This window comes from Pan paniscus, chromosome 14 (assembly GCF_029289425.2).
Source record: "Pan paniscus chromosome 14, NHGRI_mPanPan1-v2.0_pri, whole genome shotgun sequence".
In the NCBI taxonomy this organism is placed as follows: Eukaryota; Metazoa; Chordata; class Mammalia; order Primates; family Hominidae; genus Pan; species Pan paniscus.
Genome location: NC_073263.2, coordinates 51,379,782 through 51,400,869, shown reverse-complemented (window position 1 = coordinate 51,400,869; position 21,088 = coordinate 51,379,782). Strand labels below are relative to the sequence as shown.

The 21,088-nt window shown below is 42.1% G+C and overlaps 2 protein-coding genes across 7 annotated transcripts in view; one reads left to right on the top strand and one right to left on the bottom strand.

The window, feature by feature from the left end:
- Positions 1 to 1,152, top strand: part of LOC129393639 (uncharacterized) — a 168,474-nt gene extending 167,322 nt beyond the window's left edge. For all 6 annotated transcript variants that reach the window (XM_063595969.1, XM_063595970.1, XM_063595967.1 and 3 more), the window contains one exon: positions 743 to 1,152. The gene's annotated coding sequence lies outside the window, so the exon portion shown is untranslated. The remainder of the gene's footprint in view (positions 1 to 742) is intronic.
- Positions 1 to 21,079, bottom strand: part of TRIM13 (tripartite motif containing 13) — a 76,572-nt gene extending 55,493 nt beyond the window's left edge. Inside the window, exon 1 of the mRNA XM_055096794.2 lies at positions 21,030 to 21,079. The gene's annotated coding sequence lies outside the window, so the exon portion shown is untranslated. The remainder of the gene's footprint in view (positions 1 to 21,029) is intronic.
- Between the last annotated feature and the right edge of the window lie 9 nt (positions 21,080 to 21,088).

Sequence of the window (21,088 nt, the reverse complement as noted above, 5' to 3'; positions counted from 1 at the left end):
TTCACTGTCAACCCTTGAGCTTGAGCCATGTGTGTGGATCTGTGTATCCTACAGCACCCCATGTACCTCATGTCACTGACACTCAATGCAGTCACCCCACAACACACAGGCTCTGCACCTCATGTCAGGCAATCCTTCAGGAGTGGCAGTGCCTATCTCCCTTGAAGGCTTTTGAGACCATGCCTCTACAATGTCAGTCAGCCCTTTTAATCAATATCCTCTCCTGCTTCCTATTAACTTGATGACATCATGATCTCCCTGGTTGATCTTAAGCTCTGCTGGCCAAATAATGGACATTCCTTGTGTAAAGAGGAGAGCCTCTCACCAATCCTCCCTACCAGTGATGGTGTGTGAAAGGTAGGTATGTGGTCAACAGAGGAACGTTCTAGGAATATAAAGTTTATAGTTTAAAGAGTTCAAGAGAAGACCTGGTCTTCTCTTGAAAAAATTCCCAAACAATAAATTTAGCATGACAAGAAAACAAAGTATTTTTCTTTTTTTCCTGCATAATCTGGGTAAACCCTGTGTTTGTGGTCATGATCGCAGTACCATAACCTGTGAGAGAGTCATTAGAAGCCAGTATTCTTGGGCAGCATGATGAAGGATGTAGCCTAATGAGTTTTGATGCAATCAGCATTAAATAAATGCAGGGCAAGAAGATCTATGTTGTTTCAATACATTAAGATAATGAAGAACCATGGTGGCATGTGAGTAATAACAGAATGCTACTTGTTTCTCACAGTGGGAGACATGAAACTAAACAGGAATGATACATTGACAATAAAGAACATGAAGAGATGGTTCCTGGACACTACAAGAAACCTGTGGTCCCAGCTACTCGAAGACTGAAGTGAGAGGATCACTTGAGCCCAGAAGGTCGATGCTACAGTGAGCCATGATCATGCCACTATACTCCAGCCTAGGTGACAGAGCGAGACTCCATCTCAGAAAAAAAAAAAAAAAAAAAAAAGGAAAGGAAAGAAGGAAGGAAGGGAAGGAAAGGAAGGGAAGGAAGGGAAGGAGGGAAGGAGGGAGGGACGGGAAGAGGAGAAGGAGGAGAAGGAGAGGGAGAAGGAGAGGAAAGAAAGAAGAAGAAAGAGGAAGGAAGGAGGAGGAGGGAAGAGGAGGAGAAGGAAGAAGGAGAAGAAATGAGACAAAGGAGAAGAAAGGAGAAGAAAAAGGAGGAAGAAGAGGAAGAGGAAGAAGAAGAGGAAGCAGAAGCAGCAGCAGCAGCAAGAAGCAGCAGCAGCAGAAGCAGATGCAGAAGCAACAGCAGCAGAAGCAGCAGCTGAAGAAGCAGCAGCAAGAAAGGAGGAGGAGGAGGAAGGGGAGGAGGGGGAGGGGAATGGGGAGGAGGAGGAGGAGGAGAAGGCAGCGGCGGCAGCAAGAGGGGACTGGTCCCAGCAGGGTAGGAATCTTTAGATGGTTATTAAGAAATGGAATGAATAAAATGGAAATTGATGCGGTTGGCTGCACATGGTGGCTCACACCTGTAATCCCAGCAATTTGGGAGGCTGAGGTAGGAGGATCGTTTGAGCCTAGGAGTTCAAGACTAGCCTGGGCAACATATTGAGACCCCCATCTGTAAAAAATAACAACAATAAAAAGGAAATTGATGGAGTTAAAACAAAGGTCTTAACGTAACACTACCCTGAAGGTTGGGTGAACCAAAGGGAGCCCCTTTTGGTCCTCCAACATTAAAGGGCCCCAAACCAGTTTGCTGTATTTCTCCCAGTTTGGAGAAATTTAAAAAGCTAAAAGGCAGCAGTTACAATGAAAAATCTGATCTGAATTTGCCTGGGGCAATAGTCGAGCAGACTAACCAAGATAAAGATTAACAAGAGGGCCAGGGTCCTTTGGGTCACCCCTTGGCTGGGTACCCAAAGACTTTTACACAAGAGAGGGTAAATGGTCTAGGGGTGGAGAAGAAAAGTTCCTGAAACTAAAACAGAAAAATGTAGGGGTCGATAGGACTATGAAAGTTGGTATATTTGAACACACTTCATGTGAAGTAGTTGCATTTTTTATCTGATTTTATCATGGGAATGAACATTGTATCTGTGTGGGGGACTGTTTTCCCTACCTGGTACTGTAAAAGAGAAGGCATGTAAATCGTCCCTTCAAGCAATATTATTTGGACATGCTAAGTTGGAACCAGGGAGACTGCCCAGGCCCACACAGTGCAGAGTAGAAGCTACGGTGCTGGTAGGGACAAATTCTCCACTTGATAACCCTCTATGGAGCATTTCCTGGAGCTTATGGCAAAAGCCTGTGGGCACCTCCCAGCAACAACCACTGGGACTTTGGACTAGAGAATTTCCACTTGAAGGGCATTTACTGACTCGCAATGAAACATTTACTGAAGCCACCCCACTGATACCTGAAATAGGCATGCTGTCTCAGATGATGTCAGAGAAACATTCTAATGGGGATGGCAGTGCCCAGAAGAGTTCCATGACACAATGGAAATGGTTTATAGAGGATCATGCTACTAAAGGCATGCAGAGAATTTCTTTTCCCCTAGGACTGACTCTGGAACTGTGTGAGAAACTGCTGGATTCTACAGTGCCAAATAAACAACTTTCAACTGACCAAACAAGAGCTTCTTGGTTTATGGATGGCAATTCCAAGGCACAAAATGCTAGGAAGAACTGTTCTGTTTCTCAGTAAGAGAGACAGAAACTGGCTATGGGAAAGATTTCCTGGTGGGAAGGCCCTGAACATAGCTGGCAAGTGAGACTGATGCTGGCAGCCCTGGGGGACTACAAATGGAACAGGAATTCTTGATAGGAATAGACACTGACTCTAGTGAAGGCTTTGCTTATCCAATGGAAGATGAAAGTGTTCAGAGTGCCATAAAAAAATTTTTTTTAAAAATAAACAACAGACGATATTTCAAGGATTTGGATGGCTGACCATCATTTCTTCTTCAGACAAAGGAACACACTGTACAGCCCATAATGCCCAACAATGGGCAGAGAGATATCCTCCTTAGAGTAATAGTTTGATAGATAAGTAGAAATGGGCAATTAAAATATTGGTTGTCTAAAACCAGGGAAGATAAAAGCATGAAAGCCTGGCTTATACTCAACGTGGTTGAAACTAGAGTGCTCCTGCTAGATTTTTTCTCTGTTTTTCTGGTTGATCTGGGAAAAGGGAGTGGGGAGAATGCTGAGATGACTACGCAGGTCTCACCAAGAAAGGAGTACACTGGTAAAATGACAATACATTTTTCTTTCTTCTCAAAATCACCTCAAAAAATTTTTTCTCGGCTGGGCACAGTGGCTCAGCCTGTAATCCCCGCACTTCAGGAAGCCGAGGCAGGCAGATCATGAGGTCAGGAGATCGAGACCATCCTAGCTAACCTGGTGAAACCCCGTCTCTACTAAAAATACAAAAAATTAGCCGGGCGTGGTAACGGGCGCCTGTAGTCCCAGCCACTCGGGAGGCTGAGGCAGGAGAATGGCGTGAACCGAGGAGGCAGAGCTTGCAGTGAGCCGAGATGATGCCACTGCACTCCAGCCTGGGCGACAGAGTGAGACTCTGTCTCAAAAAAAAAAAAAAAAAAAAAATTTTTTTTTCTCTCCCCTACCTGATGCGGTGGTCCCAAGACCACAGCTGCAACTACAAGTGCTAGAACAGCAAGGGTGAGTTCTAGGCAAAAAAGCCTATGTTTTTAAAGCTATGTCAAAATTTCTAAGGGCAGATGGGCGTGGATTGTGCCTTCACCCCATCTAGCAAAATTGGGGCTAAGAGTGAATGCAGCTATATTGCCTGGTGTTGAAAAGAGCTCACTAGTTCTGTACCTGTGTAACCTTACCCTATGTGAATGGGAGTGAGATACTTGCTAGACCTGTATTGAGGAGGAGATACTTGCTAGACTTGTATTGCTACCTGTAATCTAGACCAGCATAGTGGTGATTCTAATGTCCCTTCCAAAGGTGAAAAGGTTTGGGTATTAATGGACAGAAGGAAAAATAATAGCTGAGAGTAAATAAATAAATAAAGCTGGGCACATTGGCTCATGCCTCTAATCCCGAAACCTTGGGAGATCAAGGCAGGAGGACTGCTTGAGCCCAGGAGTTTAAGACCAGCCTGGGCAACATTGGGAGACCTTATCTCTACAGGAAAACAAAAAACAAAAACAAAAAGTAGCCAGGCATGGTAGTGCATACCTGTGGTCCCAGCTACTCAGGAGGCTGAGGTGGGAGGATCACTTGAGCCTGGGAGGTTGAAGCTGCAGTAAGCAGAGATCATGCCACTCCAGCCTATGTGACAGAGCCAGAACCTCTCTCAAATAAATAAATGAGTTATTAATTGAGGAAAATTCAATATCACATTAACAAGTCAAAAGAGTCTCAGGGCAAGAGATGACATTTTCTCTTAGCTCAATTATTCCAGATGCCTGAAAAGGTGAAGCTGTGTATTTACCGAGGCCACTTCTGCTTTTGGAACCTGACAAGATTGAGAGGAAACCTGTAAACCCGAGTGGCCTCATTCTGGGAATCATTCGAACAGTATAATGGGCTGGATTGATTATTAATGATTGCGTATGTATGTATACATAATCATTAATAAAACATATATTTTATGTAAAGGATCCATGGTTGAAAACCAGAGGATGGCGTGTGGTGTTACGCTATATATTGGTTTTTGTCCACAGTTCCTGGCTCCAACTCCCATAGTGCTTGTTACAGTTTTTTGTTAGAATATTGGGTGGGTTAGGGCTGGGCACGGTGGATCACACCTGTAATCCCAGCACTTTGGGAGGCCGAGGCAGGTGGATCACTTGAGGTCAGGAGTTCGAGACCAGCCTGGCCAACATGGATAAACCCCATCTGTACTAAAAATACAAAATTAGCTGGGCATGGTGGCACGCACTTATAATCCCAGTTACTTGGGAGGCTGAGGCAGGAGAATTGCTTGAACCCTGGGGGTGGAGGTTGCAGTGAGCCAAGATTGTGCCACTGCACTCCAGCTTGGGCAACAGAGTGGGACTCCATCTCAAAATATATATATATATATATTTATTTATTTATATATGTGCATGTGTGTGTGTGTGTGTATATATATATATATATATATATATATATATATATATACACACACATATATGGTGGGTTAAGACTCAGGGGCAGGCCTCTGACCTCCCACCCTCCTTCCACTCTAATGTTCCCCAACCTGTCTGATTATAGATCTTAAGACCTTCTCATGAGAGGGTACCACCCTATACCCTGGGGGAAGGAATGCTGATGTCATGAAGCTTCCATTACAACCCAAGAGGACAAGGTTCAGTGAGTTTCCGGATAGCTGGAGGTTTCTGGAGGGTGGTGCATCCAGGGAGGTGCATCCATAGAAGCTCCGCACCCCTTCCCGCATACCTTGCCCTACCTATCTCTTCATGTGTATTTTTTGTAATATCCTTTATAATAAACCAGTAAATGTAAAAACAAAACAAAAAACAACACAGTTTTCTCATATTATAGTTCTAGAGTTTAGAAGTCTAAGGTGGGTCTGAGAGGCTGTGTCAAAGGCATTTGAACCAGAGCAACTCCATCTTGAATAGGGGCTGGGTAAATGAGGCTGAAACCTACTGGACTACATTTCCAGACAGGCATTCTAAGTCACAGGATGAGATAGAAGGTCGGCACAAGATACAGGTCATAAAGGCCTTGCTGATAAAACAGGTTGCAGTAAAGAAGCCAGCTAAAACCTACCGACACCAAGATGGCAACAAGAGTGACCTTTGGTCGTCCTCACTGCTACACTCCCACCAGTGCCATGACAGTTTACAAATGCCATGGCAACATCCGGAAGTTATCCTATATGGTCTAAAAAGGGGAGGCATGAATAATCCACCCCTTGTTTAACATATAATCAAGAAATAACTATAAAAATGGGCAGCCAGCAGCCCTCAGGGCTGCTGTCTAAGGGGTAGCCATTCTTTATTCCTTTACTTTCTTTTTGAGATGGAGTCTCACTCTGTCGACCAGGCTGGAGTGCAGTGGCGCAATCTCAGCTCACTGCAGCCTCCACCTCCCAGGTTCAAGCGATTCTCCTGAATCAGCCTCCCAAGTAGCTGGGACTATAGGCATGCATCACCATGCCCAGCTGATTTTTGTATTTTTAGTAGAGACGGGGTTTCACAATGTTGCCCAGTCTGGTCTGGAACTCCTAACCCCAAGTGATCCACCCACCTTGGCCTCCCAAAGTGTTGGGATTACAGGAATGAGCCATCACGCCCAGCCAAGGTGGGTGGATCACCTGAGGTCAGAAGTTCGAGACCAGCCTGGTCAAAATGGTGAAACCCCATCTCTACTAAAAATACAAAATTAGCCAGGCGTGGTGGCTCATGCCTGTACTCCCAGCTACTTGGGAGGCTGAGGCAGGAGAATCGTTTGAACCTGGGAGGCAGAGGCTGCAGTGAGCCAAGATCACACCATTGCACTCCAGCCTGGGCAACAAGAGTGAAACTCCATCTCAAAAAAAAAAAAAAAAAAATCTCATAATGTTTTAAGAAAGTTTACAAATTTGCAAATTTGTGTTGGGCCACATTCAAAGCCATCCTGGGCCACATGCAGTCTGTGGGCCACAGGTTGGACAAGCTTGTTCTAGAGGCTGTCCACATTCCTTGTTCCACAACACTCCAACCCCTGCTTCCATCATTACATATCTGATCATCCTACCTCCCTCTTATAAGGACCCTTGTGATTGATTATATTGGGCTCACCAGGAATAATCTGAGATAATCTCTCCATCTCAAGATCCTTGACTTAATCATATCTGCAAAGTCCCTTTTGCCATATATTCACAGGTTCTGTGGTTTAAGATGTGGAGATCTTTGGGGGTCATTATTCTGCCTAACAGGTGTGAATAATTATATTTTTTACTCCGATTTTTTTTTTTTTTAAGACAGAGTCTTACTCTGTTGCCAGGCTGGAGTGCAGTGGCACAATCTTGGCTCACTGCAATCTCCACCTCCCTGGTTCAAGTGATTCCCCTGCCTCAGCCTCCTGAGTAGCTGGGATTCCAGATGCCTGCAACTACTCCCAGCTTATTTTTTATATTTTAGTAGAGACAGGGTTACACCATGTTGGTCAGGATGGTCTCAATCTGACCTGGTGATCTACCCACCTCGGCCTCCCAAAGTGCTGGGATTACAGGCATGAGCCACCGCACCCAGCCTTACCCCAATTTTTAAATAAGAAAAAAAAAATCTATGAATAATAGATAATAGATTTCAAAACTGTGCAATGATAATGAAAAATAATTTGAAATTTGAATGGCTTCTCTAAGCTTGTCAAAGGAAGTTATTTTAAGACTTTGTTCACTATTTGACATTATTGTAGAATTTTTTGGTTCAATGAAGAATTAAACACTGAAGTTAAAATATTGTAAAATTATATGACATATCTTTTCAATATATTGAAAAGTTAAATGAGCTCTTTTGTAAGTGCCAGAAAATGAGAATAATCTCATTAAAGTGAAGGATATTATCATGGAATTAATTAGCAAATTTACATTATTTTAAAATAACCTTTTTCTTCAGGATTTTTAAATTTCACCCATCACCTGAGCATTGTACACTGTACCCAATGTGTAGCCTTTTATCCCTCACCCCTCTCCCACCCTTTCCCCTGAGTCTCCGAAGTCCATTTTATCATTTTTTATGTCTTTGCGTTCTCATAGCTTAGCTCCCACCTGTGAGTGAAAACATACAATGTTTGGTTTTCCAGTCCTGAGTTATTTCACTTAGAATAATGGTCTCCAATTCCATCCAGGTTGCTATAAATGCCATTATTTCATTCCTTTTTATGGCCAAGTAGTATTCTATGGTGCATATATATACATTTTCTTTATCCAGTTGTTGATCGGTGGGCATTTGGGCTGGTTCCATATTTTTGCAATTGTGAATTGTGCTGCTATAAACAGGCATGTGCAAGTGTCTTTTTCTTGTAATGACTTCTTTTCCTCTGGGTAGATGCCTAGTAGTGGAATTGCTGGATCAAATGGTAGATCCACTTTTAGTTCTGTAAGGAATCTCCACACTGTTTTCCACAGTGGCTGTACTAGTTTACATTCCCACCAACAGTGTGAAAGTGTTCCCTTTTCACCACATCCATCTTTTTGATGGGACTGTTTGTTTATTTTCTTGCTGATTTGTTTGAGTTCCTTGTAGATTCTGGATATTAGTCCTTTGTTGGATGTATAGATTGTGAAAATTATCTCCCATTCTGTGGGTTGTCCATTTATTCTTCTAATTATTTTTGTTGTACAGAAGCTTTTTAGTTTAATTAAGTTCCATCTATTTATCTTTGTTTTTGTTGCATTTGCTTTTGGGTTCTTGGTCATGAAGTCTTTGCCTAAGTCAATGTCTACAAGGGTTTTTCTGATATTCTCTTCTAGAATTTTTATGGTTTCAGGTCTTAGATTTAAGTCTTTCATCTATCTTGAGTTGACTTTTGTATAAAGTGAGAGATGAGGATCTAGTTTCATTCTTCTACATGTGGCTTCCCAATTATCCCAGCATCATTTGTTCAATACGGTGTCCTTTCCCCACTTTATGTTTTTGTTTGCTTTGCCAAAGGTCAGTTGGCTATAAATATTTGGCTTTGTTTCTGGGTTCTCTATTCTGTTCCATTGGTCTATGTGCCTGTTTTTTTTTTTTTTTTTTTAGACGGAGTCTTGCTCTGTTGCCCTGGCTGGAGTGCAATGGTGTGATCTTGGCTTACTGCAATCACCGCCTCCTGGGTTCAAGCAATTCTCCTGTCTCAGCCTCCTGAGTAGCTGAGTTTATAGGCACGTGCCACCATGCCTGGCTAATTTTTTATATTTTTAGTAGAGATGGGGTTTCTCCATGTTGGCCAGACTGGTCTCGAACTCCTGACCTAGGTGATCTGCCCACCTCGGCCTCCCAAAGTGCTGGGATTACAGGTGTGAGCCATCACACCTGGCCTGTGCCTGTTTTTATACCAGTACTGTGCTGTTTTTGGTGACTATGGCCTTATAGTATAGTTTGAAATCAGGTAATGTGATGCCTCCAGATTTGTTCTTTTTGCTTAGTCTTGCTTTGCCTATGCAGGCTCTTTTTTGGTTCCATACAAATTTTAGGATTGTTTTTTCTAGTTCTGTGAAGAAGGATGGTGGTATTAATGGGAATTGCATTGAATTTGTAGATTGCTTTTGGCAGTATGGTCATTTTCCCAATATTCCACACATCCATGAGCATGGGATGTGTTTCCATTTGTTTGTGTCATCCATGATTTCTTTCAGCAGTGTTTTGTAGTTTTCCTTGTAGAGGTCTTTCACCTCTTTGGTTAAGTATATTCTTAGGTATGTGATTTTTTTGCAGCTATTATAAAAGGGGTTGAGTTCTTGATTTGACTCTCAGCTTGGTCGCTGTTGGTGTATAGCTACTGATTTGTGTACATTAATTTTGTATCCTGAAACTTTGCTGAAGGAGCTCTTTGGATGAGTCTTTAGGGTTTTCTAGGCATATGATCATCAGCAAACAGTGATAGTTTGACTTCCTCTTTACCAATTTGGATGCCCTTTATTTCTTTCTCTTGTCTGATTGCTCTGGCTAGGACTCTGTCATTTTAGAAAGTTTATTTTGCAGGCCAGGCATGGCAACTTACACCTGTAATCCCAGGACTTTGGGAGGCCAAGGTGGGCAGATCACTTGAGGTCAGGAGTTGGAGACCAACCCGGCCAACATGGCAAAACCCCGTCTCTACTAAAAATACAAAAATTGGTCAGGTGTGGTGGTGCATGCCTGTAGTCCCAGCTACTCGGGAGGCTGAGGCAAGAGAATCGCTTGAACCCAGGAGGCAGAGGTTGCAGTGAGCCGAGATCATGCCATTGCACTCCAGTCTGGGCAACAGAGCGAGACTCCGTCTCAAAATTGCCACGTTAAGGACGCACCCATCAGACAGCCTCAGGAGGTCCTAATGATATGTGCCCAAGTGATCAGGGCACAGCTTGGTTTTATATATTTTAGGGAGACATGAGACATCAATCAAATACATTTAAGATATACACTGGTTCGGTCCAGAAAGGCAGGACAACTCCAAGGGTGGGGGGTCCAGTTACATGTAGATCATGTAGAAAAAAATTTTCTGATTGGCAATTGGTTGCAAGAGTTACTATGAATAGAAAGAACTGTCTGGGTTACATAAGAGGTTGTGGAGACCAAAGTTTTATCATGCAGATGAAGCCTCCAAGTAGCAGGTTTCAGAATAGATTGTAAATGTTTCTTATCAGACTTAAGGTCTGTGTCGATGTTAATGCTGGTCAGCTTTTCCTGAATTCCAAAAAGGAGAAGGGCATAATGATGCATGTCTGATCCCCCTCTTCCCATCATGGCCTGAACCAGTTTTTCAGGCTAACTTTGGAGTGCTCTGGCTGAGAAGAGGGAGTCCAGACAGCTGGGGGAAGAAGGGGTCTTAGAATTTTATTTTTGATTTACACATTTAAAGATTTTTATAAACTTAAAATACTGAAGTGGGTGATTTATACATTTGAAATGAACATGGACCATGTTAGCTAACTCTGTAGGAATCCTTAAAACAAATAAAATACTAAAAAAAAAAAAAAAAAAACCAAAGATCTTGAGGCCATAAAACAATTTTTTTCTTTTTTTTTTTTGAGACGGAGTCTTGCTCTGACACCCAGGCTGGAGTGCAGTGGTGCCATCTCGGCTCACTGCAACCTCTGCCTCCTGGGTTCACACCATTCTCCTGCCTCAGTCTCCCAAGTAGCTGGGACTACAGGCGTGTGCCACCACACCCGGCTAATTTTTTGTATATTTAGTAGAGACGGGGTTTCACTATATTGGCCAGGATGGTCTCGATCTCCTGACCTCGTGATCTACCTGCCTCGGCCTCCCAAAGTGCTAGGATTACAGGCGTGAGCCACCGCACCTGGCCGGCTTTACTACTGGCTTTTACAAAAGTAACTATAAAATGAATAGTCAATAGAAAAACTCACAGTGGTATTTCCAACCATAAATCATCCATACAGGTATTTTCAAAATCTTGGTATGATTTCTGACTATCCCTATTTACAAAGATTAAACTAAGAATGATTATTCTTTGTAGTCAAAATCTTTGTTAATTCAAGTTATAAAAAGTCTTGTATAATTTTCAACAAGGGTGGCAAAACAATCGAACAGGGGAAAGAATAGTCCTTTCAACAACTGGTGCAGAGACGATTGGATATCTATGTGCAAAAGAATGAAGTTGAACTCCTTCATACCATATGCAAAAATTAACTCAAAATGTACCAAAGACTTAACTGTAAGAACTAAAAGCATGTAACTCCTAGAAGAAAACAGAGGAGTAAATCTTTCTGATCTTGGATTAAATAATGGTTTCTTAGATATAACACTGATTAGTCAGGGTTCTCCAAAGAAAAAAACCAATAAAATACATACAGACATATAAGAGGAGATTTACTATGGGAATTGGCTCACTCAATTATGAAGACTGAGAAGTCCCACAATATGCTGTGCGCAATCTGGAGACCTAGGAAAGCTGGTGGTGTAATTCAGTTCCAGTCTGAAAACCTGAGAACCAGGGGAGTCACTGGTGTGGCTTCCAATCCAAGCCCTAAGGCCTGAGCCCTGAGGAGGGGGAGCGTGCTGGTGTAAGTCTCCAAGGTCAAAGGCCCAAGCCAGGAGCACTGATGGCTGAGGGAAGATGATGGCATACCAGAAGGGGGAAAGGGAATTTGCTCTTCTCTCACCTTTTTGTTCTATTTGAGCCCTCAATGTATTGAATAATGCCTACTCATATGAGTGAGGGCAAATCAACTTTCTCAGTTTACTGATTTTTTTTTTTTTTTTGACAGAGTCTCACTATGTCACCCAGGCTGGAGGGCAGTAGAGTGATCTCACCTCACTGCAAACTCCACCTCCCAGGTTCAAGTGATTCTCCTGCCTCAGCCTCCCGAGTAGCTGGGATTACAGGCATGCACCACCATGTCCAGCAAATTTTTTTGTATTTTTAGTAGAGACAGGGTCTCGCCATGTTGGCCAGGCTGGTCTTGAACTCCTGGCCTCAAGTGATCCACCTGCCTCAGCCTCCCAAAATGCTGGGATTACAGGCATCCACCACCACATCCAGCTATTTTTTTGTTTGTTTGTTATTTTTAATAGAGACAGGGTCTCGCCATGTTGGCCAGGCTGGTCTTGAACTCCTGGCCTCAAGTGATCCACCTGCCTCAGCCTCCCCAAAGTGCTGAGATTACAGGTGTGAGCCACCATGCCTGGCTCAGTCAACTGATTTAAATGCTGATCTTTCATTTAAACACTCTCACAGAAATACCCAGAAATAATGTTTACCAGCTATGGGGCATCCCTTAACCCAGTCAAGTTGGCACATAAAACTAACCATCACAAGTACCAAAAGCACAGGTGACCAAAAAAAAAACAGATAAATAAATCTCTGTCAAAATTAATTTTTGTGCTTCAAAGGCAAGAAAGTAAAAAAACACCTCATGGAATGGGAGAAAATATTTGCAAATTATTTATCTGATAAGTGGCTTATAACTAGAATATATCAAGACTCTTACAACTCAAGAACAACAAAAACAAAAATATCCCAATTTAAAAATGGACAAAGGATCTGAATAGGTATTGCTCCAAAAAAGATATACAAATCGCCACTAAGCACAGGAAAACATGCTCAGCATTGTGTGTCAATAGGGAAATGCAAATCAAAAAGACAATGAAATAACACTTCATACCTACCAGGATGGCTAAAATAAAAAAGACAGACGATAACAAGTGCTGACAAGAATGTAGAGAAATTAGAACTCTTGTACATTGCTAGTGGGATTGTAAAATGGCGCAGCCACTTTGAAAAAGTTTGTCAGTTCTTCAAACAATAGAGTCATTATTCGATCCAGCAATTTTGCTTCTAGATATACAATGAAGAGAATTTAAAACATATGTTCACTCAAAAACCTTGCAGCATTACTCATAATTGCCAAATAGTAGCAACAACCCAAATGTCCATCAATAAATATATGGATAAACAAAATATGGTATATCCATATGGTAGAATATTATTTAACCATAAAAAGGAATAAAGTATTAGGAAGGAATAGATACTATAACATGGATGAACCCTGAAAACGTCATATTAAGTGAAAGAAGTTAGATAATGAAAAAGACCAAATACTGTACGATTCCAATTATATGAAATGTTCAGAATAGGTAAACCCACAGAGTCAGAAAGTAACTTAGTGGTTTTCAGGGGCTGGAGTAGGGAGGAATGGAAAGTAGCTGCTAGTAATATTAAGTTTATTTTTGGGGTGATGGCAATTGTACAACTCAGTGATATTCTATAAACCAATGGTTCATTCTATAACCATTAAGCATATACTTTAAAAGGTTGAATTCTATGATATGTGAATTATATCTCAATAAAACTGTTATTTTTTAAAAATCTGTGGCTGGGCACGGTAGCTCATGCCTGTAATTCCAGCACTTTGGGAGGCTGAGGCAGGAGGATCACTTGAGGCCAGGAGTTAAAGACCAGCCTAGGCAACAAAATGAGACCCCCCCATCTCTACAAAAAATTTAAAAAATTAGCCAGGCGTGGTGGCAGGCACCTTAGTCCCAGCTACTTGGGAGGCTGAGGCAGGATGACAGCTTGAGTCCAGGAGTTCAAAGTTGCAGTGAGTTATGACTGTACCACTGCACTCCAGCCTGGGTGACAAAGTGAGACCCTATCTCTTAAAAAAAAAAAATTGTTTATAGAATTCCTTTATACGGCAACCTGCCCTAGTGCATTTAACGTGGAAATGTTTTTCTAAGAATTCAGTTTACATACTACTTTCTGGGTTGTGGATGAAATGAGGTGTAATTAGAATGTATTTACTTGACCGGGTGTGTTGGCTCACGCCTGTGATCCCAGCACTTTGGGAGGCCAAGGCGGGTGGATCACGAGGTCAAGAGATCGAGACCATCCTGGCCAACATGGTGAAACCCCGTCTCTACTAAAAATACAAAAATTAGCTGGTCGTGGTGGCATGCACCTGTAGTCTCAGCTACTCGAGAGGCTGAGATGGGAGAATCACTTGAACCTGGGAGGTGGAGGTCGCAGCAAGCCGATATTGGGCCACTGCACTCTAGCCTGGCAACAGAGCAAGACTCCGTCTCAAAAAACAAAACAAAACAAACATATTTACTTATTTGGGGGGCTTCGTTCATTTGTTGTTTTTATAAATATTTACCGAGTGCTCACTATATAGCAGACATCACTGAATTAAGAACATATAAAATGGAATTTTCCTTTTTTTCCTAAGAAATTGGAAAAATTAAAGTATCTTCCTAACTTCTCTCTTCCTTTCCAAGGCTTCACATATTTTTTTTAAGAATGTATTAAATGTTTGATGTGGACTGATATCTGCATTAGATGTAAGACATGATATCTACAAACAGGAAGTTTACCTACTTAAGAAGGGATGTAAAATAATTCTTAAAGCATTTGGGCCGGGCGCGGTGGCTCACGCCTGTAATCCCAGCACTTTGGGAGGCTGAGGCGGGCGGATCACGAGGTCAGGAGATCGAGATCATCCTGGCTAACACGGTGAAACCCCGTCTCTACTAAAAATAGAAAAAAAAATAGAAAAAAAAAATGGTGGCGGGCGCCTATAGTCCCAGCTACTCGGGAGGCTGAGGCAGGAGAATGGCGTGAACCCGGGAGGCGGAACTTGCAGTGAGCCGAATCGCGCCACTGCACTCCAACCTGGGCGACAGAGTGAGACTCTGTCTCAAAAAAAAAAGGATTTGGTTAAAAGTTTGGAATAGCTAAAAATAAGAAAAAAGTATTTTAATTATACTCAATTCTTTGCAAATCTATTCTGCTACACTAAAGTTCTCTTGGCCATAAACATATCCCTGGAGCTTCTTCTCACTAACTCTTGGTATTTCAAAGTTATTTCACGTTTTTGTTCTTGTTTTACAAATGGGGTCTTGCCACACTGCCTAGGCTGGAGTGCAGTGGCTATTCACAGGTGCCATCATAGCTCACTACAGCTTTGAACCCTTGGGCTCAAGTGATTCTCCCACCTCAGCCTTCCAAGTACCTGGGACTACACACATGTACTATCATACCCAACTCTCATAGGGTTGTTTCTTTTTTTTTGTTGTTTTTTGTTTTGAGCATTTTTCAAACAATCCAGAGTTTCATAAACTTTCACCAACAATTTTAAGTAGTCCCACGTTCCCTATGACTCAGGTTACAGAATCTGTAAAGCATAGTGGCTTAGCAGTTGTCCCCAGAACTACACTAATTCTATCCAGCACCATATCTACAACCATAGACACACTTGCTTTAACAGAAGTATAGCAGTTCCTTCTCAACACAAAAGCCAGGTTTCTGACAGTCCCAGGGATATTCATCTGCAGGGCCATTATTGAGAAAATAGGTTTGAAGGGATTGTCACTATAGGTGGAGCCTTTTGAAAAACTTTATAAATATTTTTACATTCACAAAAATAAAATTATAGAGACTGAATGGCATTGTATCTATCCTAAATTAGTAATGTTGGGTACATTTTAATAATCCATGTGACCTTCCTTGTTACTAGAAATATTTTAGGGTCTTTCTCACAATTTCAACAAAATATTTATAATTTTGTTTGGTTGCAGATATTATATATACCCAGAAGTGTTTTTTTCTTCTGTCTGGTCCTTTCTGCAAATGTCGAGTGCTTTTTCACTTTATAATCTGGAGATGGTGACTTCTTGCTCCTTGACCCCTACTGTACTTCAAAGACACAGAATCACTTGAATGCTTGAGATGCTTTGGGAAGCTTTTATTTGAACTATTTGGCACAGCTAAGTGTTTTCCAGCCTTTCTCCCATAATACCAGATTATGTAGCCTTATCTTTGGCCATGAAAACTTTGTACACACTTCTCATCAGCCCTTTCTACAAAGTCACAGGTTTAAATGCCCTCCTGTTAATAAGGAGCATAGATCCAAGGACGAACTTTACTTGTCCTCATCTTCCTTTATTTCTTTTGAAAATGCAAAAAGCTACTTTGGTTTTGACCTTTGCTTTGTCTCCCTTTTGTATCCTCAGTATCTATTTTCGCTAATTATTGCCACAGTAGTACTTAGAATCTAAATTGGCAAGGAAAAGGTACTTAGAAATACACTAGGGTACTTGCATTTTGAGTAAGAGAACTTGAGGTTGGGCAGGGATCACAGAAATCCCCTTGGTTTATGACAGTCTGCTTTATTTTCCATGGAAGGTAAGCAGAATAAGGTACAGTTCTAGGTTGAAAGTTTTTGGTAAATCACATTTTCTATTCTCTGAGACCTTTTTTATGTAGCACTTGCTATTGCTTTTTCTTCATTTTAAATATTTAAAAAATTGTTCTATTTTTATTTCTTTTGTACCTTTTTCAAATTCCTTTATTTTACCCCAGCTTCTTTTTCTTCCTAATGCCAAGTCTCTGCATTTTCCAAGTCTCCAACCTGGTTTACCTGTCTTAGCAATTAAAAGTACTATGTTGACCAGGCTGGTCTCAAACTCCTGACTTCAGGTGATTCGCCCTCCTCAGCCTCCCAAAGTGCATTTCTACTAAAAATACAAAAATTAGCTGGTTGTGGTGGCGGGCGTCTGTAATCCCAGCTACTCAGGAGGCTGAGGCAGAAGAATCGATTGATCCCAGGAGACAGAGGCTGCAGTGAACCGAGATCGCACCATTGCACTCCAGCCTGGGCGACAAGAGTAAGACTCTGTCTCAAAAAAAAAAAAAAAAGTACTAAATAGGCCAGGCAGGGTGGCTCATGCCTATAATCCCAGCGCTTCGGGAGGCCAAGGTGGGTGGATCCCTTGAGCCTAGGAGTTCAAGACCAGCCTGGGCAACATGGTGAAACCCCATCTCTATAAAAAAACACAAAAAATTAGCCAGGCGTGGTGGTGCCACTGCACTCCAGTCTGGGCAACAGAGTGAGACCCTGTCTCAAAAAAAGAAAAAGAAGAAAAAAAGTACTAAATATCCTTTTTTTTCCGGTAGAGACAGCCTGTTAAGGACAAACCTGCAAAATATTAATATTCAAAGGCACCGCTAAGAGAACCAACTAATGGCAGTCTGTTGCAGTTACAAGGTTGTCGTTATTTTCCTTGTTTATTTTTGGTTGTTCAATCTAGGTAATATAACTTATAATTCAGGAAATCCAGATTAAATGAGCACAATTCATGCCAAGTAAATTTAAATGTCAGTCTCTGAGGTAAGGGGATAGAAGGAGACAAATACAAATTAGGAATGTATATTCATTTTTTATTTTTTTATTTTTTTTTGAGATAGAGTCTTGCTCTGTCACCCAGGCTGGAGTGCAATGGCACGATCTTGGTTCACTGCAACCTCCGCCTCTGGGTTCAAGCGATTCTCCTGCCTCAGCCTCCCAAGTAGCTGGGATTACAGGCACACACTGCCATGCCCAGCTAATTTTTTTGTTTGTTTTTAGTAGAGACAGGGTTTCACCATGTTGCCCAGGCTGGTTTCGAACTCCTGAGCTCAGGCAGTCCATATCCCTCGGCCTCCCAAAGTGCTGGGATTACAGGCGTGAACCACCGCACCAGACCTAGGAATGTATTTTTAAATGTAACACCCTAGGAGGCAGTTTGCAGAGTGTTAAGAACACAGACCCTAGAGCCAGAATGTCTGTTTGAATTTAGCTTCATCCTTCATTGACTGTGCAACTTTTGAGTACATTTCTTATTTTTTCTTCAGCTTCCTCATCTGTAAAGTGGAGGATAGTTTTTCCCTCACATAGTTGTTACAAAGACTAAATTATTTTTAAAAAACACTTAGAACAGTGCCTGGCAATAATAAGCACTACATAAATGTCAATCACTATTAGTTACTCAAAATTATAATAATGAATTGGTCAAGGCTCCAGAAATATGTCAATTTTTAGAAAAATGAGTTTTTGTTAATGTTTCTGATTTTTAAAAAGATCACAAATGTGGTTTGGATTAGTCTAAGGAAAAATGTTTTGTTTAATAACTGATTAATGAGTTTTTAAGAACTCATTTCGTATGACCCAGTACAGAATGGGAAATTCACTAACAGAAGACGTCTAGCTGGCATAAAAAACATTAAAGAAATCTTAAGCATAATGTTAATCTCAACTCTGAAACACAAGCTTTACATTATTGTTCTCAGTTCTCGAGTTCCTGGCATGTCTTGGAAGCACACAGACTCTTTTTTTGAAGTAGTCATTCTTTCTTATTGCTTTTGACTTAGATAAATGACCTTGAGAAACTATTTTTGGCTTTATTTGTGATTGTTATTTAAAGCGATAGCTGTGAAAGAGTGTCAAAACATCTTTAACGTTGTGCTTTTCAAAAAGAGAGGATAATTCCTTTGAAAGTAATAATGAATGGATATTAGAATCCCAGATATCAGAAGGAAAAGTGAGCTCATGGATGGTGTTAATCTGCCAAGACAGGGAAGTCTGTTTCAGGAGCTAACCAGTTTTGCTAACTTCATTCTGCTGAGCACACTCGAGTTGCTAGGATGGGGGCAAAGTGCACCAGGCAGCGCCCCAGCAAATTACTTTTCCAGCCAGGAAAGACTATGGCCCTTCTGCCTCTCTATAGTAATGTCCAATTCACGGCCATTTAGTGTCTGGCTTTTCATTGAAGATGTGACTGACTTGAATGGCCTAAATGTTTATTACATATATAATACATGTACTTCTTTTAATAATATTTCTGAGCAAAATTTTTACTTTATAACAACTAATTCTATTATATTTTATTGTCTATACATGCGTTATGGCAGCTTATATCCAATGTGGAGATAAATGAAACACACAAAAAAGGGCAAATCTGCATTTTGAACTGAGAGCATGTTTAAGAGGATTATAGCATTAATTATAAGAGAAAGAATTTGAGAGGCAGTGTTAAAGCAAACTAAATATGGCCTGAGAAGAACTCTGTACTTCTGTATTTGAGTCCTTGTGTACGAACTGTAACCTAGGTTAATAGGCAGACAAGCTTGAAAACCTAATTTAGGAGTACGCACCTGTAACAATAGCTGAGTCTTGGCCAATCCCAGCAGCCATACTTCAACCAGTCATACACTGCTGATTGTTCAAACTGTGTTCAAATAAGGCAAACGCCCCCCTGTAACCAATGCAGCTGTTTCTGTATCTCACTGCTGATTTCTGTACGTCACTTCCCTCTTTTTGTCTAAAAATTTGTTCTGACCACGAGGCATCCCTGGAGTCTCTCTGAATCTGCTGTGATTCTGGGGGCTGCCCAGTCATTCACTGCTCAGTTTAACTCCTTTAAATTTAGTTCAGCTGAAGTTTTTCTTCTAACAGGAATCAGACTGGTAAGCCTTGAATCCTACCTGTTTATCTCCTGCTCACCTGAAGTTGTAAAGTTTAGTACCTCTAGGCCTATTTCTTCACCTATAAAATGGGGACAATACTGACCTTGAAATCTTGAAATAATTCAACTAGATATATATATATGAACGGTAGAAAAATTTTGTCTCTCCAATATTCTGTTAAAATTCTCACCCCCTGCCCCGCCCCCAGCACTTCCCTGGGGTAAAAAAAAAAAAAAAAATCAAAGCACTTAATTCCCAGCATAACAATGAAGGTTTGTCGTAAAAGAAAATTTCTTGTGTGAAATGATTACCAAGAAAGTACTGCATACGCAATGGGGGAAAAGACCAACCCTCAATCAGTTTAATAATCACCTTGGTTATTAAATTCTATGGTAACTTAATTTCAACGTACAAAACTTTCCCTTAGTATTGTAATGAAAACACCATTTATAGAAAGAGAACCAGGAACCTGAAAAATTCCCCTCATTGCATAGATAGAAATCCTCCTTAAAAAACATTTATAACTCGGGTCACTAAAACTTACGTATGGGAAATCATTATTTAAGTAGTGGGCATTTTATGTCCAGTTTCCCAGGACTTGATGATCCATCCCTAGGGAAGCTTTCAGGATGAAACTGATCTGGGAACAGAGGTTTGAGCTAGGTTAATTCTAGAGGTCGTCCCAGACATTTCCAGATGCCAAGCGGTATCTTTTTTTTTTTTTTTTTGGAGACAAGAGTCTCTGTTGCCCAGGCTGGAGCGCAGTGGCACGATCTAGGCTCACTGTAACCTCCGCCTCCCGGGTTTAAGCGATTCTCGTGCCACAACCTCCTGAGTGGCTGGGATTACAGGCGTGCACCACCGCACCCGGCTAATTTTTGTATTTTTAGTAGAGACGGGGTTTCACCATGTTGGCCATCCTGGTCTTGAACTCCTGACCTCAGGTGATCCGCCCACCTCAGCCTCCCAAAGTGCTGGGATTACAGGCGTGAGCCACCGCACCCGGCCTGAAGATGTAAAATCTACCACGGAAGGATGATCTAAGTGGGGAAGGAGATGACAGGTGACAGCCTCCCGTGTGGAAGCAGAAAGTAGCGGACGGTAGGAGCCGAAGGCTTCCCTCGGGACCCAGCAGACTTCCCGCAGCCTCCTGGGTTCCCGTCACATTCCTCGGAACCCTCAGTGCACCAGACAGGGGGAGCTTGGAAGAGGCAGGTCAAGAATAGCCCCCGACCCCGCCCCAGCGTTCTGCTCCCAGGGCGGCCTCCCACGCGCCCCGGACCACGCAGCCCGATGGGCCAGGTAGGGCGCGTCTCTACACCGAAAATGCATTAGGGCCCGCGTGAGCCCCGGTGAACATCCACAGTGCAGTCACTAACAGGCATTACTCCTGGGGCCCACGTGAGTCTATTTAGCATGTGAGGGAAACCAGCCACGGCAGGGAGACTGGGGCTCTCCGTGGTGGCAAAGCCTGCTCAACCTGGGCCCGCGGAGGGAAAACTCGGAAGTCATTTCCATTAGCTCCCCTTCCCCCAAACTGATTCGCTTCTGTCAATCCATCCCTAGAAATAATGTCAAGGCCGGGACCAAGGGGTGCTGCGTTTTAAAAATTCTGCGTAGGAAAACCCCTGGAAGTACTGAGGGACAGACAGCCCCACTCACCTGTCAGCGCTGGGGGCGTGCGCGAAACCGCCCAAGGAGAAAAACCAGCTGGTGCGCAG